Source organism: Rhyacophila brunnea, unplaced genomic scaffold (genome assembly GCF_057557595.1).
Source record: "Rhyacophila brunnea isolate RB1 unplaced genomic scaffold, BYU_Rbru_1.0 scaffold_71, whole genome shotgun sequence".
NCBI classification, from domain to species: Eukaryota; Metazoa; Arthropoda; class Insecta; order Trichoptera; family Rhyacophilidae; genus Rhyacophila; species Rhyacophila brunnea.
Genome location: NW_028233341.1, coordinates 859,899 through 870,542, shown reverse-complemented (window position 1 = coordinate 870,542; position 10,644 = coordinate 859,899).

Here is a 10,644-nt window from a genome sequence, read left to right as displayed (position 1 = left end):
ATTTTATTGAAATTTCCAGCCCCACAGGACAAAAAATTCAACTAAGAAATACTTCAAATTCAGTTTCAACCTTTTCCCTACAGATTAGAGTCTTTGTGGGTATAAGAGATCTAATACGAATTCATGTTGCTATGAAAATTATTTATAGCAGGTTATGTGCATTAATCTAACAGAAAGTATCATAATTCAAATGATTCCTTTTTTAATTCTATAATAATGCATCATCTTGTATATAATAATCACAAGATTCTAAATTTAGAAGATTGAAATGCAAAAGGCACATTTATCAACTATTTATATAAATATTTTCTAAACTGCATGATTTTTTTTTGGAAAAGTACATAATGATCAATATAATTGAGATTACCAATAAATTAACATAAATATTCCTAAAATGTATTATAAAGCTTTCAAATTCAAAGAAAGCAATAAAACAAGATATTAACGTATTTATCTCTTACTGCTTATATAAAATAATAAAGAATTTTGATAAGCTGATGCTGTCATGGGGATTATTAATGAACTTAATTTTGTTTTGTTTCTAAAATTTCTTTTACTATATTTTCATATTTACCATTCGCAGTTCAAATAAATGTGGGAAATTGATATCAAATCTTATAATAAAACAATTGGCCAATCCCAGATTATAAATTGTCGCATTATTAAAGAATATCGTGAAATCATCTTTTTATATGCCCCAAAGCGATGATATATAAGATCTTAGGGAACTATTTATATAACACATGCATAAACCATGTTTGGAATAATAATTTTTATAGACGTAGAGGCAAACACATGAGCTCCTACACACCCCAAGACACTCGAAGTCATCGAATTTAAAGACAAAAGCTGTTGATAAGCCTTAATATAGAAAACGATATATTTTCCTTCTAAAATATTTTAAAATTAGCTAACTAGGTCACAGTAATGGTGAATTAATAACTTGAAGAAATACCCCTAAATAAATGTTTTATCGCTTTACAAATTTTATTTTTGCCGTATGTGATGATTTATATACTATATATTGATATTTTAAAATAATAATAAGAACAACTTGGCGGTTTTTATTTAATGTAGATTATAAATAATTTATTTTTACTATTCTAGGAAATTTTCAATTTTAATTGGACCATTAACAGGAAAATATACTGTTAGGTTATTTTAGTAGCATCAATATTCAATATAGTATATCAAAATATCTTCTCGCTATAAGGTTGCTGACCTATACCCGTAAAGGCTTAATATTATATTAAATCATATAATTTATTTCCTGGAAATATAAATTGACCGAATAAAATGAAGAAAGTTATAAAATATGCTAAAGCCGTATTTTTTTTATGTATAAGGCAGAGTTTGTGCTTTAAATTTCTTTACTATCACTTGCATATTTATAAATGAGTCTAATTTTTTAATTACTCTATGAAGCTTTGCTCATGATTTAGCTTAAACAAATATTTTTTATCAAACTGATACATTATAATAAGCTCATACATTTGTATGCTTAAATGGTAAAATAAAAAATTTATTTCTTATTGATGAGTGTATAATCTACTAAATTTATGAAAACTTGGTGGTTTTAACATTTTAGTCAAGCTTTGTGATTAACATCTGCTCTAGTATTAAGCACTGCTAATTTTTAAAAAAAATCATGTTTGTGAAGCATGAATGGATTCTTATATTCTGATTTATACTTGCTGAAATGATCAGAATTAAGTTCTATTTATGGTGTTGATTAATTTTCTATATTATAGATATATGACAGTTCCAAATATTATTAAGAAAATAACATAAAGGTATATTATGCTTTTTACACAGATGTTAGAGATTTAATATGCGACATAAAATTCATTATAATATAAATTATATATATTAACGTGTATTTCTACATATCCAAGATAAATTTTATTGTGTTACATTTATAAAATTATGTTAGATCAGAACAGTTATTTTATTTATGCGTAAATTTCATTTTTGGCTTGTAAAACTTATTCAAATAAAACTTTTAATGCTCTTTAAATCAGATTTCCTGATAATATTTTGCACTTCTCATATTTGGAATCCTCCTAATTCTACCGTTTTCTTTCCAGATATATTACTTCAAGTGTCTTCATCAATTCTTATATTTGTGCGCCTGTTTCTCTTCAGTTGGCATTCAAAACACCTTAATTACAAACTTATGATATTTCATGACCATATCTTCGTAATATTTGAATTTTTTTCCGGTTTAATAATTATTTAAACCAGTTTTAATCTGATCACTTGGTACAAATTTTTGATTTTTATTATTCGGTTTTTGCTATAGAAAATATAATGTAAATTTACAGCTAGTTATTTAGACATGATATATTAAGGAGTTTAAAATATCAGAGAAAGTAGAGGCATATATGCAAGCTCATACACTTCGAAAATAATTTGAACTCTTAATATGTGAGTGAACCAGAGCAGAGTGTGATTTCAAGCGACAAATTAAGGAGGTTAGAATATTTCTAGTTGGCAAACTACGTTTTAACCGAAAGAACAGACGAGTTTAGAAAGTGAAACACATAAATAAGATTAATTTTATTTGGAATATGACACAATACATGAATAGGACATAATTAGATTATTGCCGTATTTGTTAGGGCAAAGATTTCAAAATTATTTTTTTCCTTTATTTTTGTGATCTGATTGGACTTTCACAATAAATATTATTTTAACAAACTGCCAATATGCTTCGTTTATTAGTTTTCTTATTTATCAATACGACAGATTTTTATGTTGAATTTACATTACCCCCATAATGTCACAAAAATTAATATCAGCTGATTTAAAGGCTCAAACCATCCCACAACGTCTCGAAACACTAAAGACAGAGAAAGAATGTCTTCAAAGTTATCGTCAGCAAAAATCAAGCACTACTGTAAAGCCTTCCGAAAGTAAAAATGCTAAGAAAATATTGCAAGAGTAATGAATGAGATACATGAGAAAAGGTTAGTTGAAGTTATTTAAAAATTTAAATCTGCTAAAAAAATTGCCAAAGGATTTGAGACTAAAGCATTTAACACGATCTCAGAGGCTTGAACTTATACGAAACCAAAAGCGATCACAGGTCTGGGGTCAAAGAATGCGTGAAATGAAATGCAAGAAAGTTTATTATTCTTTATGCAGAGTAAAGCACGAGATTTAATTTAAATAATTAAACAATATAGATTTCGATATTTTTTATTAAAATAAATTAATTTATATACGATCCGTTTCAAAATATCTTTTTAAAACGTATAATATACATACAATTTAATCGAATATTTTTTTATAAAACAACATATTTTAAATAAGATTTATTTCGATATCTTTTACTAAAACAAATGAATTTATATACGATTTATTTCAATATCTTTTTTTAAAACAGCTAACTTTATATACAATTTATTTCAATATCTTTTATTAAAACAAGTTCCTTATATACGATTTATTTGGATTTTTTTAGTAAGCTTTTTTAAACTAGATTTTAAAATATATGTTTTGATGATTTTTACGTAGATCCAGGAATTGAATTACAAGTAAGATTCTTTCAATTTTTTTTTAAAAGGTTTCAATAAGTAATTTATAAAGATTCATTTTAGGTTTTTGCGGTGAATTTTAAATTTATTGAATTACTTAAAATGGGATTGGTTAAAAATATTTAAGGAATCCCTATACTTATTATAAAACATGTCCCAATTTTTTGTTTGGAAATGATACTATTCTAAATTTGAACCGCCAACAATACAAGTGCAAGATAAAAATTATCGCATACGTTATTATTTGAGACGGGGTGGTGAAACAGTATCATAAAAGGTGTTAGTAGAAACTCGAAGTCACAAACCAGAACGAGGCATGTGTAAAAACATAGGGATCGAGAAAACCCCTTGGATTAATATATCTCGAAAAGAAGTAAGGCGTTGAAGAGGACTTCGGAAGGGAGAAGATAGCATAAATTATAAATATGCTGTGCGCACGGGAAATCAAACAAGTCGTGCTTGAGAACAAAAACTAAAATCACAAGAATAAATTTAGCACCATAAATAAATTTTTACCTAAATTTGAATTTCTCTGTCACGAAATTATTTATGCAAGGCTCTAGTATCATTTATTACACTATTTTTTATTGTTGAGCTATGTTTCTTCATTTTTTAAATTCCATCTACTGAAAACTAGACAGCCCGTTAGGTATTGCACAACTCATTAATGCATATTTTGGCACCTTTACCGATCTACCTTCGTCAAAAATTCTTCATGTGTAAAACGTTATGGGTTCATGTATCTTGCGAAGCGTATGAGCGTGCATGTAGGCTTCTATTTATCTGATATTTTAGCTATTTAGCACATTTTTATTGAATTTCGTAACCACTACAATACAAGTCATTGCATATAGGATTATTTTTGCTTTACGTTTGTATACTAAACATATTTCGTTCGCCAAGATTTCATACTTCCTATATTTCTCATTCTCAACTTTTTTTAAGTTGTAAAGCTGGTTAAGCTAGTTTCACATGACGATATTATACTTTATTTTTGCAAGAAAATATCTGACAAATTTTGTTTGATAAATATATCAGTTTCAATTCTGGTATCTACCTTTATTTTCAAATGTTCATTTTCGGTAATCTCTTGTACTATGTTGATTCAGATTTTTTTTGGTTTTCTTGAATTTACAACGTTTTGATAAGAGGAAATGAAGATTCTTAAGATTTCACTGTACCCTCCCGTATAATCATGCCCTAACATTCTTTTGTATCTCATTGCTAGATGATCGATTGTTTTAATAGCTTCATTACAATATGGAAACTTTATCCTCTCACCAAAGAAACTTTTCTGATCAAATAAAACAGAATTTACCTTCTTCACTTGGTTTGATATTCCCGTATTTAACCACGTTGACGATTCAATGGCATCAATCATTTATGATTCTTTGCTTCGAAAGGATTTTCTTTTATTTTACACAATAAACTTTCTTGTTGCTTTGAGTGACTTGCAGTCGATGATATCGATATTATCTTTATTTTTGTGATAGTCTTTAATTGGTGAGAGATGTGTTTCGTTATCTTATTCCACTTTAAATATTACGGCTCTATTATTGTTTAATAGTATTTTTTATTTAAGAGCTATATTTTTAGTCGCAATTTTAGTTTTCGTTCTCAGGCACAGCTTGCTTGATTCATTGTACGCACAGCGTATTTATACTTTCGGCTATCTTCTCCTCTCCAAAGTCTTCTTCAATACCCCTCCTTCTTTCGAGAATTATTAATTCAAGGGTTTTTCTCAATCCCAAGGTTTGAATATATGACTCAACATGGTTCGTGACATCTAGTTCCTTCAGGTACCTTCTATGATATCGTGTCACCACACCGTCCCATTTTATAACATATGGGATAATTTTTGTCTTGCATTTATATATTAATGATAGTTCTGATGCTAGCAGGTCATATTTTCTCAATTTTTCGTTTTCAACTATGTTTATATTATCAATACTTATCATGCCAATTTTGATAAGAGTGATGCAGTTCTTCTTTTTGTCATATACAAAAATATCAGGTCTGTCATTCGATAACTTGATGTCTGTTTTGATTCTTGTATCTACTTTGATCTCTGCGAATTCGTTTTCCATTATTAAAAGTACAGAGTGTCTGCGGATTTTTTTGGTTTTTTTGAAATTGTATTTTCTTGCCAATATAAAGTGAAGAAATCTTACAATCTCGTTGTCTCTTCTTGTACAGTCATGACCAAGCATTTTTTTACATCTGCTTGCTAAGTGGTCGACAGTTTTAATTGAGTCGTTACAGTGCGGGCACCTTGATTTTTCTCCAAAAAATAGGTTTCTATCCTGAATCAAGCAGAATCTTGCCTCTTCTAATGGTCAGATATTTCCATATTGTAGCCACTTTGAGGATCCTAATATTTTAAGCATTCGATTTTTATGAACATCGAAGAGTTTTTTGTTTAAATTTAAACAAAAAACTCTCTTTTTGTTTTAATTCAAGCAGAAAGATCTATGTCAACAGGGCCATATTTTGTTTTGAGGAATACATTTATTACATATAGGTGGGTTGTATTTACATTTTCAAATTTCAATATTGCGGCTTTTCTGGGTGATTGTCTTTTTTCTTGGTTTAGAGATTTATATAGTTGGTAGAGTATTCTTTCATATTTATACTCAGTATTTCCCAATCCACGTCCTAGTTCATTTCTTTTAAAATATAAGCTTTCTTTATTAGATGGTTGCAAGTGTATACCATTTTCTACCAGTATTCACCTAATTTCATCGTCTAGCTTTTATAAGTCTTCTGGTTCTAGCTTTAGTAAACCCACGTAGTAGTTTAAACGTGATATTGCATATCCATTTATCGCCTTTATTATGTTTTTACCATTTAGTTTTGTTTTGCAAATGCTTTTCACTCTTTCTAGCATTTCTTTTCGAATTTTATCATAGTTTCGGGTTTAGTTCTCGATTTGGAATCTTCCAGTATCCCGAGGTATTTATATCCATCTTTTCCTTCTATTACTGTGGCAATATCTTTGCAATTTATATTGTTAGTAGCAGATTTGGTCAGGTTTATTTCCATCCGATATATAAATATGTAAAATATAATTAAAACAATGATATAAGCGGATCAGATATATAGACACCTTGCCACATTCCATTTGAGAGATGAAGATAGATCAGGATAGATGTCAAAATATGCATGAGGGAGGTGCATAATATTACCAATGGACCGACTTCGTCCCAATAGATGAAATTGATAAAAATAAACTTAACATATAAATTAAAATAATTATAGCGCTACGTTTACAAATCTTATCATTTGATACCTTGAAATAAGACCAATGTATGTATTTAGAATAAATATTCATAGGAAGTAATTCGAATAGTACACTATGTTTTGGTTGACAACTTAATATTTTTAATTCCAAACGAATTTATAAAACTTAGTAATAGATAATATGAATCATGTCCAAGAAATATTTTATAGAAAAACACTCAAATGTATAAATCTTGAGCACAGAAGATGTATTGAGAAAGACTGTAAAGATAATAGACTCGAAATCTGCATACAGCAAATTTGTAAAATAGAACAATATAAAGTTTTGCGCGAAGAATCATGAGAGTTTAAATAAAAGATAGCTTTTAAGAAATATATGATTCATAAGAATAAAATTAAAACGTATGTGTTTTTAAAGTATTAGGTAAGCATAAAATAACATTCACAAAAATTATATCTCTATCAAGGATATCTAGATTAGGTTTTCACGGGTATATATGCTACATTTAGATGTAATACATAGTTTTTATCTCAAAATTTTGTTATCGTTAAATATTGAAATATACATATTTAAACCAAACATGGCTAAATTTAATTGTAATATGCATATTTCTAAAATCCCTGTTTATTCTTTTAGAAACTTTAAAAAACAATTTTAGTTGTTAGCTTTTTGTCAAATGCAAGTATTTGTTCTTTTTTTTGTATTAGATTAGACTAGTTCAGGTAAATCAATATTATATTGTTGGTGTAATAAACTATAGTGTTTTATAATAAAACTGTGAACCATAAAAAAACGCCCCTTAGTGGTACGCAGTAATATTCTTCGCCGTTTACTTTTAACAAAAAAAAGCAAATACATACTTAAATTTGAAACTGTTCTATTTGTATTAACCAAAATATATAAATAATCTGTTATCAAACAATATATTTTCCAAGATAAATCCAAAAAATTAAGCTCTGGGCTCATGGGTTTTTTCTAATTTATTTATATATAAGTCTATTATAGATGGTATCTTATAGTTAATAATTTAATGTAATGATTATGCCTACTAAAAAAACCCTGTTTTTATTATATATCGATATTAGTATAGATATATTGTGTTATATTTCAGAAAAAGGTTTTAAACTTGGCCTGTATACAAACAATAGAAGCTCGTTGATCAATACAATAGATCTAAAATCGACTTTCTAAAAGTTTATGGTGTCAAAATATATATTTTTGATTATTTTTTTTAAATATATAAAGAAGTATTAATCCTCAAGATAATATTTTCTTTGCTTCGTAACTTATATTGTTGATAATTAAATTTTTTAAATATTTAAATATTTTAAATTGCCCTATTATAAGTGTACTAGTTATAAAATATTTATATGACACACATGAACTTTTCATATAAAAAGCATATAATGTTTTATGCTTGTGGTTCGAATGAGCAAGACAAAAATTCTAGAACTTAACAAAATTTCCATTTAATTAATGAATTTAGCTATTTTCCTATTTATAGCAATTACTAAACAAATGTATCATAATAGCAAATGGAGCGGTCACAAAATATGAAGAGTGATATACTGAAGTCGGTAATGTCAACTAAACTATAGGCACGAACAATAGGATGAAAAAACTTGAACTGAAAAGCCTGGAAAGAAGAATGTGAAGATTACGAGGTAAAAATTATTGCAGCCAAATTTGTTAAAAGAGCATTCTGAAGTTCTGCTTGATCAAGATTAATAGCTTAAAATCAAATTAACCCGTAAGAAGCATTTAAATATGAACAGTCTGAAATAATTCTTTAGTAAATGTGTTCTATTGAAATATCTAAAATATTGATTTAATATAATTAAATTGCCTAAAAATGATTTGAAACATAATTAAAATACCACATATATTGCCTATATGTGGTATTCTATGGAGTTGGGAATCGAATACAAAGCGAAGCATACGCTAGAAAAATAGGATGTAAATTAACAGTTTAATTAATAGCAAATTGAAAAAAAATACAATAAAGAAGCATGTAATAATAAACAAATTGCGTAAAATATTACTAAAATAAGTTTTTAGAATAATATAAAACTATGCGCAACCGAGATAAAAAGCTGAGGAAATTTTTGACTTAAATAAATAAACAAGACTTTTCTCTGTTTTATTTCTATGCTTTTTATGATGAACATGAACGATCCTATAAATAACTTATTTTAACATAAAAAAATATAAAAAATAGACTGGACACGACTATCAAATTATTTAAGCTGTTCAAAATAGGCATGTAAAAGATAAAGTCTTTTAATTTCGACAAATCAAGTTCAGAAATGTAAAATGTCAAAAAAAATCAATATTATTCCCAAAAAGACCTACTAAAAAAACATAAATATCATACATAAAATTAGAAATTATGATTTTATTACGATTATTTTTTATATCCTGTGTATCAAAGAAGGAATGGTTTAATAATTCATTTTTTACACAAACGATCGTGGTCGATAGTTTTCTCGAGTATTTGAAATCAACCATGCCTTCTTTTGATTCGGATGAAAAAGCAAAAATATATACGGAAAGAATTAAATCATTATCGAAGAATCCATTTGCTACGCTATCATTTTTGCAAGAAATTTTTAAATTGTGCATTTTTCACAATCCAAGAAATCACTATGAAAAGATTTACAACACGAAACTGCAAAAATATCACATCAAATTTAAAAATGATTTTTTAGATTCAACAAAATTGAAAGCAAAAAAAAACAAAACACCTTTTTCAAAGGAAATCGGACGTAAACTTCAACCACTTTTGCAAATATCAGAGGCCAAGAATATTGAAGAAACATATAATATTGTTGCAAATTTTATGATTTATGTAGTAGAAGATGATCATGAACTTTTGTTTAATATTTTGTGGAGTTCAGAACCTCAAAGATATATTCTATGTAAAAAATGTGAAGTTAAAATGAAAGATTTGAATTTGGTTGTTGCTAAGAAAGACCAAAAACAGAAAACAAAATTTAGCGACGAAACCTTTATATTAGATGATTTGATTGTATCGAGACTTGAAAATTTCATATTGATGGAAGTTAACAAAACAAAAGATTTCGAATGTTTAAATATCAAACTACAAACTTTGAAATCATTTATTTATTATTTACATGCAATAATAGTGAGCAATACAACGAATTATTTCCGCATTAAAAGTTTGACTAAAAAAGACATACAATTACTGATATGTATACCAGAATTAATGAACTGTTTTTTTGAAAAATTCAAAGAATATTTATCTAGGCTGGAATTATTAAAGTTTCGCTATGAAATTTTCACGAAAAATGGAAATGGATTAAAAGTTTTTTTTATTGATGCCACCAGAACCAATGAGATGGATGATGATGTCGTATATTTAAATACACTACAAATTTTAGATAATCTTGAGAAACAAAATTGGGGTCAAAACTTAAAAGAAAAGTATGTTGCAACTATCTATGAGGCGAATCTTAGAATAAAAAAAATTGTCATTGAATCTAATGCGAAAATAAAAGAATTGGACACCGAATATTTAAATAATGTAATAAGTATTCTTTTTGCAATACTTGAAGGGAATAAATCTTGCATTGAAAATATACAAATATTGAATTCTAAAGAGGCACAAGATATACCTGAAAATATTGAATCAAGAAATAAAATTTCAAAAAAAAAGAAACGTAAATCAAAAATTTCTTCATATAGTCAAAGCATTAAGCAAGCTGATAAAAATCAAAAAAACGATGAATATGTTATAAATGATATGTGCAAAAAAACAGACAAAAAGATGATTGTGGATAAAAATTTACAGGAAAAGAGCAAGAATAAGCCTCACGAAGAAGAATCAGCAACAAAACATCCAGT